This window comes from Bos taurus, chromosome 5 (genome assembly GCF_002263795.3).
Source record: "Bos taurus isolate L1 Dominette 01449 registration number 42190680 breed Hereford chromosome 5, ARS-UCD2.0, whole genome shotgun sequence".
Lineage (NCBI taxonomy): Eukaryota > Metazoa > Chordata > Mammalia > Artiodactyla > Bovidae > Bos > Bos taurus.
Window position 1 is genome coordinate 77,413,475 of NC_037332.1, and position 27,387 is coordinate 77,440,861.

At 38.9% G+C, this 27,387-nt stretch overlaps 1 protein-coding gene across 2 annotated transcripts in view; it reads right to left on the minus strand.

Annotated features, from left to right (window-relative positions):
* Window positions 1-27,387, minus strand: part of FGD4 (FYVE, RhoGEF and PH domain containing 4) — a 243,680-nt gene that overhangs the window by 194,109 nt on the left and 22,184 nt on the right. The gene's annotated exons all lie outside the window — the stretch shown is intronic.

Here is a 27,387-nt window from a genome sequence, read left to right on the forward strand (position 1 = left end):
AGCCCAGTGGACAACACACATGCAGAAGTGGAAATAAAACCACAATTGAAACCGAGGGGAAGTGTGGCTAAGGAAGAAGACCCAAAACTATCACACTAGCTGTACAAGCTGCAGATTAAATCCACACAATCAACTAGGCAGACTCTGTGTCTATGGAATATATAAAAGGTCATTGAGAGCTCCCACACACAAAAAACTGACTGTATAGAGCTTCTCCATCTTTGGCTGCAAAGAATACAATTAATCTGATTTCAGTGTCGACCATCTGGTGATATTCAAGTGTAGAGTCTTCTCTTGTGTTGTTGGAAGAGGGTGTTTGCTCTGATCAGTGTGTTCTCTTGGCAGAACTCTATTAGCCTTTGCCCTGCTTCATTCTGTACTCCAAGGCCAAATTTGCCTGTTACTCCAGGTGTTTCTTGACTTCCTATTTTTGCATTCCAGTCCCCTATAATGAAGAGGACATCTTTTTTGGGTGTTAGTTCTAGAAGGCCTTGTAGGTCTTCATAGAACTGTTCAACTTCAGCTGCTTCAGCGTTACTGGTCAGGACATAGACTTGGATTACGATGATACTGAATGGTTTGCCTTGCATCCAAGTACTGCATTTCGGACTCTTTTGTTGACTATGATGGCTACTCCATTTCTTCTAAGGGATTCCTGCCCACAGTAATAGATATAATGATCATCTGAGTTAAATTCACTCATGCCAGTCCATCTTAGTTCACTGATTCCTAGAATGTCGATGTTCACTCTTGTAATCTCCTGTTTGACCACTTCTCATTTGCCTTGATTCATGGACCTAACAATCCAGGTTCCTATGCAATACCGCTCTTTACAGCATCAGATCTTGCTTCTATCACCAGTCCCATCCACAACTGGGTGTTGTTTTTGCTTTGGCTCCATCCCTTCATTCTTTCTGGAGTTATTTCTTCATTGATCTCCAGTAGCATACTGGGCACCTACCGACCTGGGGAGTTCATCTTTCAGTGTCCTATCTTTTTGCCTTTTCACACTGTTCATGGGGTTCTCAAGGCAAGAATACTGAAGTGGTTTGCCATTCCCTTCTCCAGTGGACCACATTCTGTCAGACCTCTCCACCATGACCCACCCATCTTGGGTGGCCCCACATGGCATGGCTTAGTTTCATTGAGTTAGACAAGGCTGTGGTCCATGTGATCAGATTGGCAAGTTTTCTGTGATTGTGGTTTCAGTCTGTCTGCCCTCTGATGCCCTCTCTCAGTGCCTACCGTCTTACTTGGGTTTCCCTTACCTTAGATGTGGGGTATCTCAGAAGGACCTACCTCAACATAGTAAAGGCCATGTATGATAAGCCTACAGCAAACATTATTCTCATTGGTAAAAACACTGAAAGCATTCCCCCTAAGATCAGGAAGAAGACAAGAGTGTCACTTTCACCACTATCATTCAACATAGTTTTGGAACTCCTAGCTACAGCAATCAGGGAAGAAAAAGAAATAAAAGGAATCTAGATTGGAAAGAGGAAGTAAAGCTCTCACTGTTTGCAGATGACATGATACTGTACATAGAAAACCCTAAATATAGTATAAGAAAATTACTAGAGCTAATCAGTAAATTTCACAAAGTTGCAGGATACAAAATCAATACACAGAAATCACTTGCATTTCTATATACTAACAATGAAAAACCAGAAAGAGAAATCAATCCCATTCACCATTGCAACAAAAAGAATTAAATATCTAGGAATAACTTCCCTAAGGAAACAAAAGAACTGTACACAGAAAATTATAAGACACTAATGAAAGAAATCAAAGATGACATAAACAGATGAAGAGATATTCCATGTTCTAGGTAGGAAGAATCAATATTGTGAAAATGACCATACTACCAAATGCAATCTACAGATTCAATGCAATCCCTATCAAATTACCAATGGCATTTTTCACAGAACTAGAATAAAACATTTCATGATTCATATGGAAACACAAAAGACCCCAGATAGCCAGGGCAGTTTTGAGAAAGAAGAATGGAGCTGGAGGAATCAACTGTCCTGATTTCAGATTATACTACAAAGCTACAGCCATCAAGACAGTATGTTACTGGCACAAAAACAGAAATATAGACCAATGTAACAAGACAGAAAGCTCAGAAATAAATCCATGCATCTAAAGGTACCTTATTATTGACAAAGGAGGCAGGAATATACAATGGGGCAAAGACAACCTCTTCGATAAATGGTGCTGGGAAAACTGGAGAGCTACATGTGAAAGAATGAAATTAGAACACTTCCTAACACCATACACAAAGATAAACTCAAAATGGATTAAAGACCTAAATGTAAGATCAGAAATTATAAAAATCTTAGAGGAAACATAGGCAGAACACTTGATGACATAAATCAAATCAAGAACCTCTAAGACCCACCTCCTAGAGTAATGGAAATAAAAACAAAAGTAAGCAAGTGGGACCTGATTAAACTTAAAAGCTTTTGCATAGCAAAGGAAACTATAAGCAAGGTGAAAAGACAACCCTTGGAATGGGAGAAAATAATAGCAAATGAAACAACTGACAAAGGATTAATTTCCAAAATATACAAGCACCTCATACAACTCAATACCAGGAAAACAAACAACCCAATCAAAAAAGTGGGGAAAAGACCTAAACAGACATTTCTCCAAAAAAGACATACAGATGGCTAACAAACACATGAAAAAATGGTCAACACTGCTCATTATTAGAGAAATGCAAATCAAATCTACAGTGAGATATCACCTTACACTGGTCAGAATGGCCCTCATCAAAAAGTCTACAAACAATAAATGTGAGAGAGGGTGTGGAGAAAAGGGAATACTCTTGCACTGTTGGTGGGAATGTAAATTGATACAGTCACTATGGAAGACGGTATGGAGATTCCTTTAAAAACTAGGAATAAAACCACCATATGACCCAGACATCCCACTCCTAGGCATATATCCTGAGGAAACCATGGTTGAAAAAGACACGTGTATCCCACTGTTCACTGCAGCACTATTTACAACAGCTAGAACATGGAAGCAACCTAGATATCCATCAACAGATGAATAGATAAAGCAGTTGTAGTACATATACACAATGGAATATTACTCAGCCATAAAAAGGAATGCATTTGAGTCAGTTTTGATGAGGTGGATGAATCTAGAATCTATTATACAGAGTGAAGTGAGTCAGAAAGAGAAAGATAAACATCGTATTCTAACGCACATACGTGGAATCTAGAAAAATGGTACTGAAGAATTTATTTACAGGACAAATGGAGAAACAGACATAGAGAATAGACTCATGGACATGGGGGGAGGGGAGGACAGGGTGAGATGTATGGAAAGAGTAACATCGAAACCTACATTACCACATGTAAGATAGACAGCCAACAGGAATTTGCTCAGGAAACTCAAACAGGAGCTCTGTATCAACCTAGAGGGGTGGGATGGGGAGGGAAATGGGAGCGAGGTTCAAAAGGGTGGGGATATATGTATACCTATGACGGATTCATGTCAGAAAACAACAAAATTCTTTAATGCAATTATCCTTCAATTAAAAAAAAATTTAAAGATAAAAAAATCAAAAGAGGTCTTCCTTGGTAGTATGGTGGTTGAGAATATACCTGCCAAAGCAGGGAACACAGGTTTGATCCCTGATCCAAGAAGATCCCACATACCACAGAGCAGCTAAGCCCCCGTGCTATAGAGCCTGTGCTCTGCAAGAAAGGGAAATCACTGTGATGAGAAGCCCTAGAAATCACAACTACAGAGAAGACCCTGATCACCACAACTAGAGAAAGGCTGTGTACAGCAATGAAGACCCAGTGCAGCCAAATATAAATAAATATTTTTTAAAAATCAAAAGAATCAGAGAAACAGATAAATAGATGGAAATATTACTATTGTGAGGGAAGTCTTTGTGTATATGGAACTGTTTTGTATCTCCTAGGGTTTTCTAGTTTTGTTTTTGTTTTTTTGTTTGTTGTGTTTGGTTGGTTGGTTGGTTGGTTGGTTCGGTTTTTTTGGCTGAACCATGGATTGCGGGATCTTAGTTTCCCCACCAGGAATCAAACTCAGGTCCACGGCAATGAAAGTCCAAGTCTTAACCACTGGGCCATCAGGGAAATCTCCTCCGGAATTATGATTAAACTCATTAAGTAAAAAGCCTCTTAAACACTGTGGCATTTTTCTTCATTTTGATTGAAGAAATTTTTTGAAAGCTTTTGCTACAATCCTGAAAATACATGAATCATAAGTGACCATGAAAATCTTTATCTGAAAAGCCCCCCCCACCAAAAAAAAACCCAAATCAGTAAATGTGTATTTATACCATTTAATTGTATTTAACTGCCTGAACAGTTTTTCCCACATGATCCTGATTCAAAATATGATAATTTCTCAAGGGTAAAATATTTTTTCCTAAATGAATATTCTATTATCAAACATAAACTTAGAAGAATCAATATTAACTTTGAACATGGTAAATATGATATGGATCCCCAGAGACAGAAATAAATAATACCCATTATATATGGATTAGATCTCACCTAATAGCTAGGGTAATAGGATAAGTAGGGTTACTATACATACAACTTCATTAAAAATTCACTAGTAATCCACTGGATAAAATGAGTTACTTATATTCTTTAATCTCAGCTAACTGAATTTTCAAATGCCCAGTTATTCAAAAGAAACAATAGGTAGAAAGAATGTGGGTCTTAAAGAGACCTAGGTTGAAATACTGAATACTGTAATTGTGTCCTTAGGCAAGGTATTGAACTTCTTTGAGCCTCAGTTTGCCATCTATAAAATGGCAGTATCTACTTCAGAGGATTACCATTATCATTATATTACATAATATATGCAAAAGAAACCACATAATCTATAATATGTAGTAGAATCTGAATAGATCCTTCCATGACCTCTTTCCCTTAAGTTTTTTTAGCATCTTTCTCTCAACCAGTCCACCTGAAATTTTTTTCATCATACAACTGATTAAAACTTTGACTCTGTACCTGAGGAATGTATATTTATAAATTCTATACTATGTACTATTGTATAATACTATATTACAAAATATACAAAAATAGAAATTTTAATAAGATGCTAAAGATGACACGAAAAGCAGTTTTAAATACTGGCCTCATAGTATTAGTTAATACTATCTCAAGGCATGATAAAACTTAACATACTTAATAAGAGTAGGACTTCCCTATTGGTGCAGAGGTAAAGATCCACCGGCCAATGCAGGGGACATGGGTTCAATTCCTGGTTCAGGAAGATTCCACATGCTGCAGGGCAACTAAACCCAAGCACTTCAACTACTAAGCCCCTGCTCTGCAGCAAAAGAAAGCCCATGAACAGCAATGAAGATCCAGTTCAGCCAAAAATAAATAATACATTTTTAAATTTTTAAAAAGCAAGAGTAGATGTAAATTCAGACTTCAAAGAATGTTCATGGTAATTTTGCTTGTTTGCTTGCTTTTTGTTCACCTTCTTGTCCTAAATGGTTAGACAGTCTGATTGTTTTTAACATCATAATATGACTCAGAGTTACTAGAAGTATAAACTGTACAGTTTACTTATTATTCATGTGTCTTGTATTCTTTGGCTTATCTTCAAATTGTGGTTTCTTTAAGACAGTATTTGAATTTGATATCACGTATCATTTTATGAGAGTTTAGTGAAAGTGAAATTGCTCAGTCATGTCCGACTCTGCAACCCCATGAACTGCAGCCTACCAGGCTCCTCCATCCATGGGATTTTCCAGGCAAGAATACTGGAGTGGGGTGCCATTTCCTTCTCCAGGAGATCTTCCTGACCCAGGGATTGAACCTGAGTCTCCCGCATTGTTAGCAGATGCTTTACCGTCTGAGCCACCAGGGAAGCTCGAGAGTTTAGTTAAAGCTAAACAACATATCCTATAAGTTCACTAAACCAAATACTTAAAGATTACACTGTTTAGAAAAAAGCTAAAAGGAAAGGGCAAAACGGCCTACCATCTCTCTGAGTCATAGAATTTCATTCTCCTTTTAGGAAGCCTTCTCTACCACATGGGATATGGCATGTGACAGTGTGACATCCAGATCAGGAAGTCACCATCAACACATAAAATGATTTTTCAACATATATAATAGAAGTTAGTAAAGCTTATTTTTTAAACAATAAGCAGAAGTTCTAATATTTTCTCCCAATACCTGGATTGCCTTGCAAACCCCCGGGGTATACACAGCTTACACCCCACTTGACCTTTAAATCTTAAATCAGCCTCATGACCAGTGTCAGCCTCTCCCCTCCTTCAGTCTATCTTCTACGCTGCTCACAACTGCTCCTTTCTAAATTGTAAATCATACTGCTACCCACTCCCTCTCAGGATCCCTCAATGGCACTACGACTCCTTACAAAGTAAATCCAAACTCTTTAGCATAGCATAAAAAGCCTGTAGCATAAAAAGTCGAGCTCCAAACTCACGTACATCCAGTTTCATCTCTTACCAATGCTCATACTATGGTTTATTCTGGAGCCCCACCAAAAGGTCAGATGTTTCCCACACATGGTCTCACATACCTCCCTTCACTCAGCAAGGAATCATTGGCTACCTACCATATATGAAACACTGGGGATGAGAAGACCAGTCACTGCCCTTGAAGGCACCAGTCTCCCAGCATGACAATCAAGTAAATAAAATTACAGCATAAACTGAAAAGTACTCTGATGGAGATATACAAAGTACGTATTGTGAAAGTCTGGGGTCAGGAACATTTCCCTTAATGTTGCCAGAGCTGCACCAGATCTTTGCTCAAAATCCGCCAACCCCCACCTTTAGCAGGAGTTAACCTAAATCTTTTTTTTTTTTTCTAAATTCCATATATATGCGTTACCCCAATGTTCATCGCAGCACTGTTTATAATAGCCAGGACATGGAAGCAACCTAGATGTCCATCTGCAGATGAATGGATAAGAAAGCTGTGGTACATATACACAATGGAGTATTACTCAGCCATTAAAAAGAATACATTTGAATCAGTTCTAATGAGGTGGATGAAACTGGAGCCTATTATACAGAGTGAAGTAAGCCAGAAGGATAACCTAAATCTTTAAGGCAAAGGAGCCAGAGATTTCTTTTTAAAAAGGAAGCTACAAACAACAACAACAACAACAAACAGAACTGGCTAGAACCAAGAATGTGAGTAATCTGAAATGCAGTACTCGGATGCAACCTCAAAAACAACAAAACGATCTCTGTTCACTTCCAAGGCAAACCACTCAACATCACAGTAATCCAAGTCTAGGCCTAGACCAGTAATGCCAAAGAACCTGAAGTTGAAGAGTTCAATGAAGACCTACAAGACCTTCTAAAACTAACACCCAAAAGGGATGTCCTTTTCATCAGAGGGGACTGAAATGCACTCTTGGAAGTCAACAGATACCAAGATACAAAGTTACTCAAATTTGCTTGGAGTAACAAGCAAATTTGGCCTTGGAGTACAGAATAAAGGAAGGCAAAGTCTAAAGATACAAGATACCAAGTTACTCAAATTTGCTTGGAGTAACAAGCAAATTTGGCCTTGGACTACAGAATAAAGGAGGGCAAAGGCTCTAGAGTTTTGCCAAGAGAACGCACTGGTCATAGCAAACACCCTCTTCCAACAACACAAGAAAAGACTCTACACATGGACATCATCAGATGGTCAATACCAAAATCAGATTGATTATATTCTTTACAGCCAAAGATGGAGAAGCTCTATACAGTCAGCAAAAACAAGACCAGGAGTTGACTATGGCTCAGATCATGAACTCCTTATTGCCAAATTCAGACTTAAAATGAAGAAAGTGGGGAAAACCACTAGACTATTCAGGTAACACCTAAATCAAATCCCTTCCAGTTATACAGTGGAAGTGACAAATAGATTCAAGGGATTAGATCTGATAGAGTGCCTGAAGAACCATGCATGGAGGTTCCTGACATTGTACAGGAGGCAGTGATCAAAACCATTCCCAGGACAAAGAAATGCAACAAGGCAAAATGGCTGTCTGAGAAGGCCTTACAAATAGCTGAGAAAAGAAGAGAAGTGAAAGGCAAAGGAGAAAAGGAAATATATATCCATCTGAATGCAGAGTTCCAAAGAATAGCAAGGAGAGATAAGAAAGCCTTCCTCAGTGATCAATGCGAAGAAACAGAGGAAAACAGTAGAATGGGAAAAACTAGAGATCTCAAAAAATTAGAGATACCAAGGGAACATTTCATGCAAAGATGGGCACAATAAAGGACAGAAATGGTATGGACCTAACAGAAGCAGAAGATATTAAGAAGAGATGGCAAAAATACACAAAACAACCATACAAAAAAGATCTTCATGACCCAGATAACCAGGATGGAGTGATCACACATCTAGAGCCAGTCATCCTGGAATGTGAAGTCAAGTGGGCCTTGGGAAGCATCACTACAAACAAAGCTAGTGGAGGTGAAGGAATTCCAGTTGAGCTAGTTCAAATCCTAAAAGATGATGCTGTGAAAGTGCTGCACTTAATATGCCAGCAAATTTAGAAAATTCAGCAGTGGCCACAGGACTGGAAAAGGTCAGTTTTCATTCCAATCCCAAAGACAATGCCAAAGAATGTTCAAACTAATGCACAATTGCACTCATCTCCCACACTAGCAAAGTAATGGTCAAAAATTCTCCAAATCAGGTTTCAACAGTACATGAACCATGAATTTACAGATGTTCAAGCTGGATTTAGAAAAGGCAGAGGAAACAGAGATCAAATTCTCAGCATACACTGGATCATCAAAAAAGCAAGAGAGTTCCAGAAAAACATCTACTTCTGCTTTATTAACTTCGCCAAGCCTTTGATGGTGTGGATCACAACAAACCTGAAAAATTCTTAAAGTGATGGGATGCCTTACCTGCCTACTGAGAAATCTGTATGCAGGTCAAGAAGCAACAGTTAGAACTGGACAGACTAGTTCCAAATCGGGAAAGGAGTACATCAATGCTGTATATTGTCACCCTGCTTATTTAACTTATATGCAGAGTATATCATGCAAAATGCCAGGCTAGCTGAAGCACAAGCTGGAATCAAGATTGCCACGAGAAATATTAATAACCTCAGATATGTGGATAACAGCACCCTTATGGCAGAAAGCAAAGAAGAACTAAAAAGCCTCTTGATGAAAGTGAAGACGAGAGTGAAAAAGTTGGCTTAAAACTCAGCTTTCAGAAAACTAAGATCATGGTTTCCAGTTCCATCATTCATGGCAAATAGATGGGGAAACAATGGAAAAAGTGGCAGGCTTTTATTTTTGGGGCTCCAAAATCACCGCAGATGGTGACTGCAGCTATGAAATTAAAAGACGCTTGCTTCTTAGAAGAAAAGCTATGACCAACCTAGAGAGCATATTAAAAAGCAGAGCCATTGCTTTGCCAACAAAGATCCATCTAGTCAAAGCTATAGTTTTTCCAGTAGTCATGTATGATGTGAGAGTTGGACAATTAAGAAAGCTGAGCACTAAAGAATTGATGCTTTTGAACAGTGGTGATGGAGAAGACTCTTGAGAGTCTCTTGGACAGGAAGGACACTAAACCAGTCTATCCTAAAGGCAATCAGTTTGACTATTCATTGGAAAGACTGATGCTGAAGCTGAAGCTCCAATACTTTGGCCTCCTAACTCGAAGAACTGACTCGATGGAAAAGACTCTGATGTTGGGAAAGATTGAAGGCAGAAGGAGAAAGGGACCACAGAGGATGACATGATTGAATGGCATCACCGACTCAATGGACATGAGTTTGAGGAAGCTCCGGGAGTTGGGGACAGGGAAGCCTGGAGTGCTGCAATCCATGGTGCTGCAAAGAATCGGACAGGACTGAGCAACTGAACTGAACTGAACAGAGCCCTAACGCTACTATTGATTTTTTGGGTCACCTTAATTGAGTCATTAAATTTCCCTGGGCCTCACTGATAAGTAAGAACACTGGACCACACCACTAGTTGTATTAACTACAGGGTGATGGGAATACTTGAAATTCATGATGATCTTTGCAGAACTTGTTCCTGTGGGATAAAATATTGATTCACCACGAAAAACAAGCTGCTTGAATTTTTCTATTAATTTGCATTCATTTGTACTAGTACAAATTTCACTTTGAATTTAGTTAGTGCTACCAAGCAAACAGCAGGAAATGATAATTTTTTTTTTAAAAATTAAGTAAAAAAATTTAAATGAAGAAATTCTATTAATTACCTAATAGAAAGGAAAGCAATCTTGTCATTATAAAACTTAATGTTAATCACTTAGTAATTTAATTTCAATAGCAGAACTCCTCACTCCAGCTCCTAGAAACAGAGCTAGAGTATGGAAGCATAAGACACTCTCCAAGATTCCTTTCAGTCCTAGGATTCTTGTTTCCACTGAAATGTGTATTCTATCTGTAAATGCTGCAAGCTGCTCTGGGCACAAAAAATATATATAATATTTTTAATAGAGCCTAATAAGTTGACTACTTTTAATGAAATAGCCCATCATACTTATACATAAACAGATACCCACAAAACAACCCTTCAGTTTTAGGTCCACAGAAGACATCTTGAAGCTCACTGAATACTGTAACAGTACATATTATTCCATATTAATTTGACAGATGAAACAAAACCATCTTTTTTTGCAAAAGAATCTAGCAATCAGAAGTTAGAAATTTCCTTTAACAATCTGTACACACTTATGGTGTATTGTGATGTATGCTTGTGGCATTGAATAGACAAGTTCCAAAATGAGGACAGTTTTAAGTGGTAAGAAAAGTAACCTAGTTATTGCAGTTCCCTATCTTAAAAGGATCATGACACCTTTAGGTGTTATTATTTTGGCTGTATAGTTGTGAATTAAGTTAATGGACAAAAATAACCCAAGATTCACTTCAGCTAAAATATAAATATTTCATAATAATTCTTCATGTAACTCTGATTTCTAGTTAAAACAAAACTTACAGTTACCAAAGGGCAGTGGTAGGATAAAGGGACAAATTAAAAGCATGATATTGACAGATACAAATTCAGTTCAGTTCAGTCACTCAGTCCAACTCTTTATGACCCCATGGACTGCAGCATGCCAGGCTTCCCTATCTGTCACCAACTCTTGGAGCTTGCTCAAACTCATGTCCATTGAGTCAGTGATGCCATCCAACCATCTCATCCTCTATGGTCCCTTTATCCTCCTGCCTTCAATCTTTCCCAGCATCAGGGTTTCCCGGAATCAGGGTTTCCCAGCATCTTTTCCAATGAGTCAGACTTTGCATCAGGCGGCCAAAGTATTGTAGAATCCTTTATTGTACTGTATTGGAAGTCAAAAGTACTGTCCTTCCTATGAATATTCAGGACTGATTTCCTTTAGGGATTGACTGGTTTGATCACCTTGCTGTCCAAGGGACTCTCAAGAGTCTTCTCCAACACCATAGTTTAAAAGTATCAATTCTTTGGTGTTCAGCCTTCTTTATTATGGTCCAACTCTCACATCCATACATGATTACTGGAAAAACCATAGCCTTGACTATATGGACCTTTGTTGGCAAAGTAATGTCTCTGCTTTTTAACATGCTAAGTTGGTAATAGCCTTTCTTATAAGGGGCAAGCGTCTTTTCATTTCATGGTTGCAGTCACCATCTGCAGTGAATTTGGAGCCCAAGAAAATAAAGTCTGTCACTGTTTTCATTGTATCCCCATCTATTTGCCCTGAAGTGATGAGACCAGATGCCATGATCTTCGTTTTTTGAATGCTGAGTTTTAAGCCAGTTTTTTCACTCTCCTCTTTCACTTTCCCTCAAGAGGCTCTTTGGTTCCTCCTTGCTTTCTGCCATAAGGGTGGTATCATATGCCTTTATGTGGTTATTGATATTTCTCCTGGCAATCTTGATTCCAGCTTGTGCTTCATCAAGCCTGGCATTTTGCATAAAGTACTCTGCATATAGGTTAAATAAGCAGGGCGTCGATATACAGCCTTGACATACTTCTTTCCCAATTTGGAAACAGTCTGTTGTTCCATGTCTGGTTCTAACTGTTGCTTCTTGACCTGCATGCAGATTTCTCAGGAGGTAAGTAAGGTAGTCTGGTATTCCCATCTCTTTAAGAATTTTCCACAGCTTACAGTGATCCACACAGTCAAATGCTTTAGTGTAGTCAATGAAGCAGATGTTCTTCTGGAATTCTCTTGCTTTTTCTATAATCCAAGGGATTTGGCAGTTTGATCTCTGGTTCCTCTGCCTGATGCTTCCAGCACGGTGGGTGAGAAAGACCTGAAATGGGGGCAAGTGAGTAATGAAAAGAGAGGCACATATAATTTGGCAGGCAGGGAGATAGAGGGCCCTTCTGTTCTCCATGGCAGGAAGACAAAATGGTTCCTTTCTGTATGCACTTTTTCAGGCAGAAGTTACATGAGATCTTCACGGAATAGCTATTCTGAGGAGTTTGATCACCGCGCCATGAACAGGGAGTAAAGTTAAGGCTCTGCTGTTGATCAGGAACATCTTTTTTTGTTTCCATGGGGACACAGGGGCAAGCAGTGAGGTGGAGCAAAGAGCACATTCTGCCCCAAGAACGTCCGTCCGACAGGCTTACTAGGACAATCGCGAGGACACAGTTTGCAGCACCCTTGAGTCGTCGAGCAGGTTCTGGTCTCTGCTCCACCAGCTTGCAACACCTGCCTTTTCTAAATCCTGCTTGAACATCTAGAAGTTCTTGGTTCACGTATTGTTGAAGCCTGGCTTGGAGAATTCTGAGCATAACTTTGCTAGTGTGTGAGATGAGTGCAATTGTGTGGTACTTTGAACATTCTTTGGCATCGACTTTCTTCGGGATTGGAATGAAAACTGACCTTTCCCAGTCATGCCGCCACTGCTGACTTTTCCAAATATGCTGGCCTATTGAGTGCACTGCTTTCACAGCATCATCTTTTAGGATTTGAAATAGCTCAGCTGGAGTGCCATCACCTCCACTAGCTTTATTCATAGGGATGCTTCCTAAGACCCACTTGACTTCATACTCCAGGAGATCTGGCTCTAGGTGTGTGATCACACCATAGTGATTATCTGGGTCATTAAGATATTTTTTGTATAGTTGTTCTGTGTATTCTTGCCATCTCTTTTTAATATCTTCTGCTTCTGTTAGATCCATACAGTTTCTGTCTTTTGTTGTGAATTTGGCAATAAGGAGTTCATGATTTGAGCCACAGTGAGCTCCTGGTCTTGTTTTTGCTGATTATATAGTTTCTCCATCTTCGCTGAAAAGAATACAATCAATCTGATTTCACTATTGATCATCTGATAATGTCCACGTGTAGAGTCGTCTCATGTTTTTTATATATGCAACAAGGATTTACTGTATAGCACAGGAGTTATTTCCACTATCTTGCAATAACCTATAATGGAACATAATCTGAAAAAAATAATTAAATCACTGTATTGTACCCTTGAAATTAACACATTATTAATCAACTACACTTTGATTTTTTAAAAAATCTAAAAAAAAAAAAAAAATCAACAATATTGGAATAGAATACTTATTGACACTAAAATGACACTATTGGAATTTCCCTGGTGGCCCAGTGGCTAAGTCTCCACATTCCCAATGCAGGGGGCCCAAGTTCGATCCCTGGTCAGGGAACTAGATGGAAGATCCTGAGTGCTGCAATTAAGGCCAGGCCTGGATAATCCCCATGGACAGAGGAGTCTGGCGGGCTACAATCCATGGGGTCACAAAGAGTCAGACATGACTGAGTGACTAAGCACAGCACAGCAGTCAAAATAAAAATAATTCAAAAAGCATAAAATGACACTGTTTTTCTTGATAAAAATTACGGTTTACCTGAAAGTAACTTTCTAAAGACAACATAGAGTACATGGAAAGTAGAGAAGAGAAGCCCTGTTTTGCTTTTTTAAATCTAAAGGTTTCCAAATAATTTAATTCCTTCATTAAGTACATGCCTGCTCATTACAGAATTCATAACCTGAATCAGTATAACCTACTGGTTAATGTTCTCCCATTTCCATTTTTTTCCCAAATATTACCCAGGCAACACAGAAACAAGTAACATTTATTTATTTTAAGGCAAAAGCAGCCCAGCTCATTAGGTGACTAAAGAGCTTTGTGTCTTAAACACAAAAGGGAAGCAAAAATCTCAGATCATTCAAACAAGAAAATGTCAGATTACTTGTTCACAGAAACCTCCGTTTTAAACGACCCCATCCCTCTTTGGAAAAAGTAGTGAACTTCTTTAGAACATATAGCACTTGATTTTTCTTAACATTTATCAATTCTTTCAGTATAACTTTTTATTACTTTGGTTAATTCTTTCTGGATTAAGCACATTCAAACATAAAAGAGCATGCTGAACTTTACAGGTTTTGGTTGAAACAGATCCAAGTTTAAGTTAATGATAATAACAATATCAATGTCATAAATACGGTTATAAATGAATCCTCCCATGAGTTCCTTTGCCTTCTGAATACCTTTGAGTTTTGAGTAGAACAAATTCTCCTGTAAGTGGTAATTCCAGGAGAATGAAGGGACATTATCCTTTTACTACAATACTCTCAGCCAAGTCACTAAATAGCCTTTATTCAGGTGCCATGAAAACAGGAAAAGCAAGGAAAACAGACGGAAGGATTACTGTTCTTACACTGTCCCCATACAACACATTCACAGTCTCTATTCTCCTGAAGCTGGCAAGTCACATCATGAGTACATTTTGATCACATGCAAAAGTATCTAACTACAGTGAAGAAACTGATAAAATGTATCTCCTGAATTTCAACCAATGTTAGACAGCTCTTAATAACAGCTGTAAGAGTACTACATTTGCTAATGTAGGAGAGCTATGACATTTGCTATTTTAAATATAATTATTCAAACTGTATTAAAATCAACACTTAACATAGTACTTTAATGACAGTATTACTCATAGATAATTTACACAAGAGAACTGTGATCTGCAAATGGAAAAGCACCTATCCATTAAAATTATTAATTCCTTTATTTTCTCAATCACTAGGCTACTGCTATGGCAGTCACAGTAACTCCTTTTCAGGTAATCACAAAGAGAATGACAAAATCACCAAATCTCTTTCTCCAGGACTCTATCAGCCGCTATCTTATTCATTCCCAGTGTAACTTTACGATTCAGAGAGCAAAAAATTTCATGCAGGAAAATTCTTAAAAATGACATAGACCGTTTCCTTATTCAGAATCCAGAAACTTTACACTAGATCATGATGCCTCCTAGAGGTCAAGGTACATAAAAACACTTCTACATTCATCATACAGTAACAAACATCACATATTTTAAAACTCAAATCTTGATAATGACCAAATGGAACATAATCTACCTATTTTATTTTTAAAGTGATTCTTTTTCTAATCTCTGTATCTCCTTGCATTTAAAAACCTGAAATAGTTAGGGAAAAAATCTACTGCAAGTGATCCAACCCTAAAGAAGGCAAATGACATATTCTGTCAATCAAAAAATCACATACTAGGACTGCCCTAGTAGTTCAGTGGCTAAGACTCTGCACTCCCAGTGCAGGAGGCCTGGGTTCTATCCCTAGTCCAGGAATTAGATACCACATGCCGCAACTAAAGATTATAGATGTGGCAACTAAAAGATTCACCTACCACAACTAAGACCCGATATCACCAAATAAATATTCTTTAAATCTATAATAATAAGTACAAACATTAAAAATGTATACTATATGCATTTTTAATCATATGCTATACGTTAAATACAATTATCTTCATAGTTCATCTTTAAGTATGTAAGGGACTACAATGCTATTTTCTTAAAAATGGCAATTTTAGGCATAAAGCCATATGCCTAAAAGAGTTCTCAGCAAATTTTTCTCTCTATATATAATGCCCTAATTAGACAAATGCATAAAGGTGTTTCTCAACACAGCAATCATATTGAGATGAACACATGTAAGCAACTGTTGCAATGAAATTCTTGTTCAAAATATTATTGTAGTAGAGTCTGTAGAACTATAAATAAAATTTAATTCAAGGAAGTCAAGCACAATGTAAACTTCCTCACTTCTTTTTGGCTGCATGCAGCTTCATTGTGTTTGTGTAATAAAAGACTTTGTAAGTGGGAAGTTTCAAGGCATTCATCCAGGGCAATTCTGTAGCAGAATTAACCCTAGGATAAATACGCTCTCCAGCACAAAGAACCATTCTAAGTAGGTCAAAGCACCCCCAAAGAGTATTTAGATCACCAGAACCTTCATGAAAGACTTTAATACTCTATTACTTCCCCAAGAAAGGAAGAAAATTACAAAGAATCAAAAGATACGTTGTTAAAAACAAGAACATGGAGGGATTTTTTTTAAGGCAACCATTAAAATAATTTTTTGAGATTTTAAATTGGAGTCTAGTCAATTTAAGATATTTATCAGCAAAGTATCTGGCCAAAAGCATGCTTATAATCTTGTAGAATTAAATAATTTTTTTAAAAAAACTGCTAGGTTAGAGATACAGACAAACAGCAATCAAAACTTGTTTAAAACAATCATTTGGTATGAATTCAGAGGCTGGACTCTATCACACCACTACTTTTAAAACATCAGTGATTTTAAAAGGATTAAAAGGGCTTACAAAAGACTAATGATTAATGAAAGGACAAAATCAAAGATACTAACTATTTAATAACAAAACGGGTATTTTGTAGAGAAAAGTAGGAAAGCAAATTGTGCATATATAAAACTCTAATTTTTCCTGTACTCTCACACCAACATTGAGGCACCCGCCATTGTTTCCCTCGTTTCTTCAACAATTTCTGGCTTCCTGGGCACTCTAGATCGTGAGAAGAGGAGCCAACTTTAAAAACATCTTTTTCCTCCAAGACTTAACAGAAACGCAAGGCCTTAAGGTTTTCTGAGAAAACATGTTGAATATCTCAACAATGATGGACCTGGTAAGGCTAAATCCTCACAATTGACTATTATTTCTGTTCTTGTGTCTACATGTGACAACACCAGCATGTTTAAAATACACAAGAAAGAAAGTTTGGAACCTGTGTGTGTGTGTGTGTGTGAGACAAGTTTCAAGAAAATGTAGAGCTAGCTTAAAAAGTAAAGTCGCTCAGTCGTGTCCGACTCTTTGCGACCCCATGGACACCAGGCTCCTCCATCCATGGGATTTTCTAGGTAAAAGTACTGGAGTGGATTGCCATTTCCTTCTCCAAAAAAAGAGCTAAGTTTACTCTAAAGATGAAATAGCTTCTCACAGAAACCAAATGCAGGGCTGCAACTCAGTCTCAGAAAGACTAAAACAGAGAATTGGAAGACATCCAGAAGCCAGGGGAGGTTTCTAGCCTCACCTCTGTATCTCGTTTCATGGACTAGTCTTTCTCCACTCACAACCTTGTTATTCAGTCCCCATGGTTTACCACACAGAGGTCCAAGTTTCACATATTAATATGATTTTCTCAGTCCAAGTTCCCTATTCCTAGTGTTGACTAAAAAAGATGCACAACATCAAAGTTGTGAGTTAAGTTTTATTTGGGGCAAAATGAGGACTGCAGCCCAAGAGACAGCACCTCAGACAGCTGAGAAACTGCTCTAAAGAGGTAGTGAGGGAAGGGCAATATATAAGATTTTGATGAAGGGGGAGTTCAATGCAATCAAGTGCTCATTTTACAAAAGGATTTTTGCTAGTCACAAGGAGCTGATGTCACCATGAAGGGATTTAGTGCTTTTCTAGATATGAGGTGATGCAAGGATTGGGATCATGAAATCAGTTCCTGAAAAATACCTATCTAAAGACCTGTTCTACCAGTTTCCCTGGAGCAGAGTGCCTCACTCTCCACTCTGAACTCCCTTCAGGCGTGCTGAAGGTCAACAGCTGCAGCAGCCCAGGGTTCAGTCTCCACAGAGGCAGACAGCAAATGCCCTTGGCAAGCACCAAGTACTTGTAGTTGACACTAGAAAGACATTCTGACTGACCAAGCTAACATCTGCCTATTTATGGTCAAATTATCTTTGCCCAATCAAGCAGGGTACCTGAAAGTCCATCTATTTGATGATGAATTCTTCTGGCTTTTATATGTCTGAATATGTTTATTTTCTTAATTTTTAAAAAATATTCATTTATTACTGGACTGCACCAGGACTTAGCTCTGCACATAAAACCTTCAGTCTTTGCTGTGACATGCAGGATTTTTTAATTGCAGCCACATGGGGTCTTTTGGTTGTAGCGTGCAAACTCTCCATGCCTAAGGGCCCCCTGCATTGGAAGCATGGAGTCTTAGCCACTGGACCACCAGGGAAGTCCCAGAAAATGTTCAAAATGTCCTTATTTCATTTTTATTTTTGAAAGATATTTTCAATGGGTACAGAATTATAAGTTTAAAAACTCTTTCTTTGAGTACTTTAAAGGTGCTGCTCCTTTGTTTTCTTGCTTACATTACTGCAGAGAAGAAATCTGCCACCAAGATCCTTATGTCTATTACTCTACATGTAATAAATCTTTTAACTCTAACTGCTTACTTCCACTTATTGTAAAAACCCTCAACAAAGTGGACATCAAGGGAATATACTGCAACATAATAAAGGCTATATATGACAGGCACTTAGCTAACATCACATGCAACCATGAAAAGCTGAAAGCATTGCCTCTAAGATCAGGAACAAGACAAAGATGCCCACTCTCACCATGTTCATTCAACATAGTATTAGAAGTACTAGCCACACTGACAAGAAAAAAAATAAATAAAAGGAATCCAAATTGGAAAGGAAAAGTGAAACTGTCACTGTTTGTTGATTACATGATGTTATACCTAGAAAATCCTAAAGACATCATCAAAAAAATACTGGAGAAGGCAATGGCACCCCACTCCAGTACTCTTGCCTGGAAAATCCCATGGATGGAGGAGCCTGGTAGGCTGCAGTCCATGGGGTCACTAAGAGTCAGACATGACTGAGCGACTTCACTTTCACTTTTCACTTTCATGCATTGGAGAAGGAAATGGCAACCCACTCCAGTATTCTTGCCTGGAGAATCCCAGGGACGGGGGAGCCTGGTGGGCTGCCGTCTATGGGGTCGCACAGAGTCGGACACGACTGAAGCAACTTAAGGATACATTAATAAAATTGGTTAAGTTACAGGATACAAAATTAATATACAGAAATCCATCAAATTTCTATACACTAACAACAAACTATCAGAAAGAGAAATTAAGAAAACAATCCACTTACAATCACATGAAAAAGAATAAAATACCTAGAAATGAATCTAAGGAAGTAAAAGACCTGTATGCTGATGAAAGGAACTGAAGACAACACAAAGAGATGGAAAGATATACTGTTTTCTTAGATTGGGAAAATTATTCTTGAAATGACCATAGTGCCCAAAGCAATCTACAGATCTATGCAATCTCTGTCAAAATACCAATAGCATTATTCACAGAACCCACAATGGCAGAAAGCAAAGAGGAACTAAAGAGCCTCTTGATGAAGGTGAAAGAGGAGAGTGAAAAAGCTGGCTTAAGATTACTGCATCTGGGGGCTTCCCTGGTGGTCCAGTGGTTGGGAGTCCACCTTCCAATGCAAGGGACACCAGTTCAATCCCTGGTCTGGGAAGATTCCATATGTCCCAGAGCAGCTGAGCCCATGTACCACAACTACTGAGCCCACACGCCCTAGAGCACGCACTCTGTAATGGGAAGCCCATGCACCGCAGCCTCTGCTCAGCTCAACTAGAGAAAGCCTGCACAGTGACGAAGACCCAGAGCACCCAATAAATAAATAAATATTAAAAAAAAAAAAAAAAGATTATGGCATCTTGTCCCATCACTTCATGGCAAACAGATGGGGAAAAATGGAAACAGTGACTGACTTTACTTTCTTGGGCTCCAAAATCACTGTGGATGGTGACTACAGCCACAAAATTAAAAGATGCTTGCCCCTTGGAAGAAAAGCTATGACAAACCTAGATAGTGTATTAAAAAGCAGAGACATCACTTTGCTGACAAAGGTCCATATAGTCCAAGCTATGGTTTTTCCACTAGTCATGCACGGATATGAGAATTGAACCATAAAGAAGGCTGAATGCTCAAGTATTCATGCTTTCGAACTGTGGTACTGGAGAAGACTTCTTGCAAGACCCTTGGACAGCAAGATCAAGCCAGTCAATCCTAAAGGAAATCAACCTTCAATATTCATCGTAAAGAATGATGCTGAAGCTGAAGCTCCAATTCTGTGGCCACCTGGTGTGAAGAGCCAACTCATTGGAAAAGAGCCCAACTCTTTCCCTGATGCTGGGAAAGACTGAAGGCAGAAGAAGGGATGATGGAGGATGAGATGGTTGGATGGCATCACTGACATGAACATGTCACCATCAATGTCAACATGGACACTGGCATCATCAATGGACATGAGTCTGAGCAAACTCCAGGAGATGAGAAGAACAAAGTGGACAGGGAAGTCTGGTGTGCTGTAGTCCATGGGGTTGCAAAAAGTCAGACACAACTTAGTGACTCAGACACAACTTAGTGACTAAACAACAACAAGAAAAAATACTTATAAAATTTGTATGGAAACACAAAAGACATCAAATAACCAAAACAATCTTAAGAAAGAGAAACAAAGCTAGAGGTATCATGCTCTCTGATTTCAAACTATACTACAAAGCTACAGTCATCAAAACAGTATGGCAGTTGCACAAGAACAGACACAGAGGTCAATGGAACAGAATAGAAAGCCCAGAAATAAACCCACAGTTACATGGTCGATTAATCTATGATAAAGGAGGCCAGAATGTACAATGGGGAAATTTTAGTATCTTCAGTAAATGGTGTTCAAACCGGACAGAGACATGCAAAACAATCAAACCAGACTACTCTCTCACACAGTGCACAAAAATAAATTCAAAATGAATTAAATACTTCCATATAAGACCTGAAACCATAAAATTTCTAGAAGAAAACAGAGGCAGTTCACTCTTTAACATCAGTCTTAACAGCATTTTTTTGGATATGTCTCCTCAGGGAAACAAAAGCAAAGTGTGACTGTATCAAACTAAAAAGTTTTTGCACAGAGAAGAAAACTATCAACAAAATGAAAAAGCTGTCTACGGAATGGGAAAGGATATTTGCAAATGATATAGCCAACAGTATTATGAACATTAAATTATATAAATATATAATATTTAGTATACTTTTAGGAAAAAATATAACATTAAAATATATTAATTTATAATCCTGCTTTAAAAATATTCTGTTTTAGGAGATGTCTTATGGTTTCAGGTTTTCCCCAGTTTTTCCCTGCATCCCTCTTGCACATCCTCTCCTATAATTCAGCCTACAGGAAGTGATCAGTCTGCTCCTGTTCCCCATGACCTACTGTTCTCTTCCTTTCAATATTTTTCCCTTCCTCTTTCTGAATACACACTAATATTTCAAGACCAAGCTCAAAACACCCCTTTTCCCCTATGAGCCCATGTGACTCTGCTCCATATGCTCAGACAGAAATGATGCCTCTCTTACTTGTATTCCCACTAAACCTTCTACATATATTCATCACAATACTTCTAATACCATATAGCACTGTGATCTGCTTCTATTCACGGCTCTAGTAATATCATGGCATGAGCCCAAATTCATCATGCTTAAACCTGGTTCAGTTCAGTTCAGTCACACAGTCGTGTCCAACTCTTTGCAACCCCATGAATCGCAGCACGCCAGGCCTCCCTGTCCATCACCAACTCCCAGAGTTCACTCAGACTCACGTCCATCGAGTTCATGATGCCATCCAGCCATCTCAACCTCTGTCATCCCCTTTTCCTCCTGCCCCCAATCCTTCCCAGCATCAGAGTCTTTTCCAATGAGTCAACTCTTTGCATGAAGTGGCCAAAGTACTGGAGTTTCAGCTTTAGCATCATTCCTTCCAAAGAACACCCAGGACTGATCTCCTTAAACCTGGTAGGAGCCCAATAAGTGAATTCTGACTGAATGAATCGACCAAAGAGAATGAGCAAGTGAGGGAAAAGTAGAAGGTATCAACTTGAGGAACCTGAAGATTTGAGGACAGATCAGGCAGGCAGGTATTTGCTTCTCATTTCTGCCAAACAGATTTTGTCTCATACCTGTGTTCTTCCCCTCTTCTAACACCATGGGGGGAGGGGGGTGGAGAGGTCCTCTTCTACGCTGATTTTAACCAATGTAGAAGGGAAATTCCCCCCCTCTGTGGTGTTAGAGAAGAATAAAAAAAAAAATAATAATAATAAATGCTGTCCCTTCCCCCATGCCAGTTATGTGTGAAGATTCCATGGGGAACATATTAGAGTGTCAGGAGGGGACAGAATTTCTGTTTGTGTATTACAAACCCTGCCCTATTAAGTATTCAGCCAGACTACACTTTATTTAACAGGTGAAACAAACAACACAAGTCACTCAAGGTAAGTGTTTTACCCTGTAACTGAGTAAGTTAATGGATGACCCAAGACTAGAATGTTAACCTTTCACTGTACACTTAACTCTTAGCTGTGTCCGATCATCTCATACTTCAAATGGCAGTCTCATTTAATACAGCACAACTGTGTTCATATAATGGTGTCACTTTAAATCAGCAATCTAATGCTTAAAGGGAAGGACAATAAACTTAAGTCTGGAAAGGTGAAATAATAACTTTAATAGCCTTTATTTGAGTCATCCAATCACAACCCAGAAACTGCTAAGTACTGCTAAGTTACTTCAGTCGTGTCTGACTCTGTGCAACCCCATAGACGGCAGCCCACCAGGCTCCCCGGTCCTTGGGATTCTCCAGGCAGGAACACTGGAGTGGGTTGCCATTTCCTTCTCCAATGCATGAAAGTGAAAAGTGAAAGTAAAGTTACTCAGTCATGTCTGACTCTTAGCGACCCCACAGACTGCAGCCTACCAGGCTCCTCCGTCCATGGGATTTTCCAGGCAAGAGTACTAGAGTGGGGTGCCATTGCCTTCTCCAACCCCAGAAACTACTCCTTGAGAAATATAAAGGTAAATCTAAAACATGAAAGTATAGTGAAGGAAAAGCAAAATTTAAGAGACCAAAGACTTAAATTCTCCCAGTATTGAGCCAAAATCTTCTTTACTTACAGATGTGTGAAGGTTTTATTTTCAGTCCAGTCACTTGTCAGATGAAAAATGGGTTATTACTTAAAGAACAGTAAGACCAACCAGCAGCTCCCCAACAGAAAAGTACATGATTCACTTGAGGAGGTTTTCTGTTTGTTGTTTTCATTTTTTTGTTTGTTTGGAGGAGTTTGTTGTGGGTTTTGTTTACTTTTTTGTGGGAAGTGGCTTACACAGATTTTGAGAAGGGCTTTACTTGGAATATCTCAGCCTGCAGCTGGTGGCTAAATTGACTGCATTCACAATAACTAGCCTGTGCTTTCCTATTCCCAGGTGGTGCCAGTAGTAAAGAAACCACCTGTCAGTGCAGGAGACACAGGTTTAATCCCTGGGTAGGGAATATCCCCTGGAGAAGCGCATGGCAACCCACTCCAGTATTCTTGCCTGGAGAATTCCCATGGACAGAGGAGCCTGGAGGGTTACAGTCCATAGGGTCACAAAGTCAGACACAACTGAAGGGACTTAGCACACATGCATACACCCTTTCCCAATCTAGGCAAGGCAAACATCCCTGATTGACCCAAGACTAAATCAGGGCCTGGACTGGTGCCCCCTCCTCCTCTCTGGACTGTTCCTTATGGCCCCTGCTGTAGATTCTTGGTACCTCTATGTGCTCTAGGAATGATCACATAGGTACTGATTGTGTACTATTGATGCTCTCTCCACTGAGGGCAGAATCACATCCCACTCTGCCTAGGCCAGGGAGTGCACATGAACAAGACCAAGCAACATTTTTAAAATTAGCTGCAACCACTGAGAAATTTTACATAGCCTTTAGGCTTCTCTACAAAAACTGGAAGTTCGACAAGCAGGAAGTCCTTACATGGGCTGTTTTGAATCTATGTTTAACAGATAAATTTTGGACTCTTAGAAATAATATGTATCTTATTCACAACTTAGAGTTTACCTAACTCCCAGTCTCAAATTATGCCTCCTTCTCAAAATGATTATTTATATAAAATGTGTAAGTTTGGTTCCAAAATAACCAATGCATAAAGACCTACTGACAGAATGCAATAAATATGCTTTCTGACTGCCATTTTCAGCACTAACAGAAACAACAGATTTTATTCAGTATCCCAGTATGAGATGTTTCCTTCAGTTCTTACCCATATAAAAAGCCATTGTACTATAGGCAACCCCCAATCTGCAATCTAATCATTCCTAAGCAATGGTCAAAGGGTAAGAATTACATAAGTCAAAGTCAAATGCCCTAAATAATTATTTTATATCACAGAAAGAGCAAGATAAAAAGAAAATGCCAACATAGGCTTTTACAAATACTAAGCATATAAAAAGTTATCTTTAAAGAGTCATATGAATATTGTATATCTTTTTAAAGGATTTTTTTTTCTTGTAACAACTAGACAAGACTGTTTCACTAAAAACTTCATTAGCAACACCTTCTTTTTCTAACAAATCTTATTATAGCAAGTACAGGCTTTCCTATCTCTTAAAGGAAATTTGAATCTTTATACTTCATTCACCTCACAATCTTTCATGGTCAATTATGAACACACCCGAAAGTCTTCAACTGGTAAATGTTAGAGGAAGGTACATATTTGCATGGAAACTTATTCATCAATGACCCTTGCTCTTCTATGCCACTCTGCTAAAAGCTTCTGTGTAAGATACCATGAGTAAGTCAACTGTATCTATTTATATTATCAATCACCATTTCAACGTTACACAATTTGGTTACAAACTGAGGCAGACTATCTTCATAAAGGTTGCCAAACCTTTCTGACTTCTGAAGAAATACCACCCATTCTTTGTTTGATCTTTGCCTCAGTTCTTACCTTGTCACAATTAAACATCGCAAAAGAGAAGAAATTCCCGTCAAAAATCACTGCCTAATTCAGAGTTCTATGGGACAGTATTGAAGCAAGGCAAAGTTTCTCCATCTCAGAAGTCAGTCTATCCCTTTTAAATATGGGTAAACTGTATGGCATCTGAACTCTACCTCCAAAAAACTTTTTTAAAAGCTGTCAACTTTTTTTTTTAATCACAATGTATTACTTTAGTTTGGTTTTAGGCCCTTTCAAATACTATTCCTTCTTCAAAATTGTCATCACAATCAAATGCAAAAAAAAAATGAAATTGAAAGCTGTATCATTCATTTTCACCTGGCCTTTTGATCAGTATCAGTACCATGCTCTTCTGGAATCAAAGATTTTCTTGATATGTGTTTCTCACAAACTCTTTTCTTAGAAAGAAAAACAAAAACTTTTAAGGAATATGACAGTATACAACAAGAACTTTAAGGATAAAACTTTTTTTAGGACCAGTGGGGACAGGAATTGAGGTAAGAGATAGAAGGGCCCCAGGCTGGGCAGCTGGAGTTGTCCCCTGTGGACAGATACTCCAAAACAGCAGGAGCAAAAGAAGAGCTGAGCCCTGCTCAGATAAATGACAGAGACCACGTATTTCTCATTCTTGAGCTTAAGGAGAATTTCCAACTATACATGTGCAAAAAGGCTCCTCAGAAGTCAAAAGGGAGGGGGTGTCACCTCATAGTAAGCAATGTCAACCTACCCATAGGCTTCTTTGCTAGAATCCATATTGGCCAAGAGAAGCACACACACACATGGGAGAGTACTGCCATATACCAAATACAGACTCAGAACCAGGCAAAGCAAGATGACTGGCCAAAGGAAACCCAGAAGAAATGCCCCATATAAGTAAATCAAACTACCATGGGAGCATGACTCTCTGAGCCCACCCATGTGTCTATCCACATGTACTCTTTTTTTTTTTTTCCTAAATGAACACTTTGCTGGTTTCACTACTTACTGTGCCTTTGTGGAAATTCATTTCTGCAAAATCAAAGGGCCAGGGCCTTGTCACTGGCCACTGGTCTAGTGGCTAGGATTCAGCACTCTCACTACCATGGCCTGACTGCAGTCTCTGGCTGGAAACTGAAACCCTGCTTCAAGCCACTACAAACCAAGGCCACCTGAGATTGGAATGAGCCTGAGTCACTGTGATCAAATGCCAGAGCTGACAGTTCAGTGAACTTTTAGTAACTAGGAGGCACAGAGGAATTAATTATCATAAAACATACCATAAAACCAGAGGGCTACTAGCCTACTGCTTCATAAACTGGGATCACCTGAAGTAATTCTCTAAGAACAATGTAGAGGTTTTAACTTAAGCAGACGGTAGTGGGCAAGAACATTGTCTGAGATATATCCAGATGATTTATAGATTTATCTTACCATAAATTAACACTTACTGTGCATGTAATCTGCTTTACAGCATTAAAAAATATCTATCCAAAAAATGAAAAAAAAAGAAATCTACCTAAATATCCACCTAGATTAACAACCTACCAACCCAACGAGGAAGGCACATGCACACTCATGAGGAGAAAAGGAATGAGTGTTATTCTGCTAGAAGACACAGGCTCTCACAGGGCCAGACAGTCCTATATTTCTCCTCTTCTCAGTGGTCTGACCTATCAGTAAGCAAAGGATATCAAAGACAACAGCTACTGCCAATGGTGAGCTGGTGAGCCCTGAGGGAAGGGAAGAATATCTGCCATTTAGCAGACATCAGGCTGCAGCCACTCCCCACAAGGAAAACACAGGATACCAGCCCCAGATAACTGACATGCATATCAAAGGAATGATTTCACTGAGTCCAGACTGTGGCATCTTCCCACTCACAGAAAAGTGCCAAATTCCGGAAACTTTCAATTTCTGCTGCTGCTGCTAAGTCACTTCAGTCGTGTCTGACTCTGTGCGACCCCATAGACAGTGGCCACCAGGCTCCCCTGTCCGTTGGATTCTCCAGGCAAGAACACTGGAGTGGGTTGCCGTTTCCTTCTCCAGTGCATGAAAGTGAAAAGTCAAAGTGAAGTCACTCAGTCGTGTCAGACTCTTCGCGACCCCACGGACTGCAGCCTACCAGGCTCCTCTGTCCATGGGATGTTCCAGGCAAGAGTACTGGAGTGGGGTGCCATCACCTTCTAGTTTTCTTTAACAGTAATCTCTTCTTCCTACTACCTTCCCTTTGTTGCAAAACTCCTATATATCACAGCTCCTCCCTTCTTCGCCTGCTCAGAGCAGTTGCTCAAGGTTACTTGAGATGCTGCCTCCTAGGCTTGTCGTCCTAAAAATTCCCACTGAATACACCATAACTCTTTTTTTTTTTTTTTTTTTTTTACCATAACTCTTAATTTCTAGGTTGTGAATACTTTTTAAGTCGACATGTCCAAAGAACTTTAGTTTCTCTTATTTAA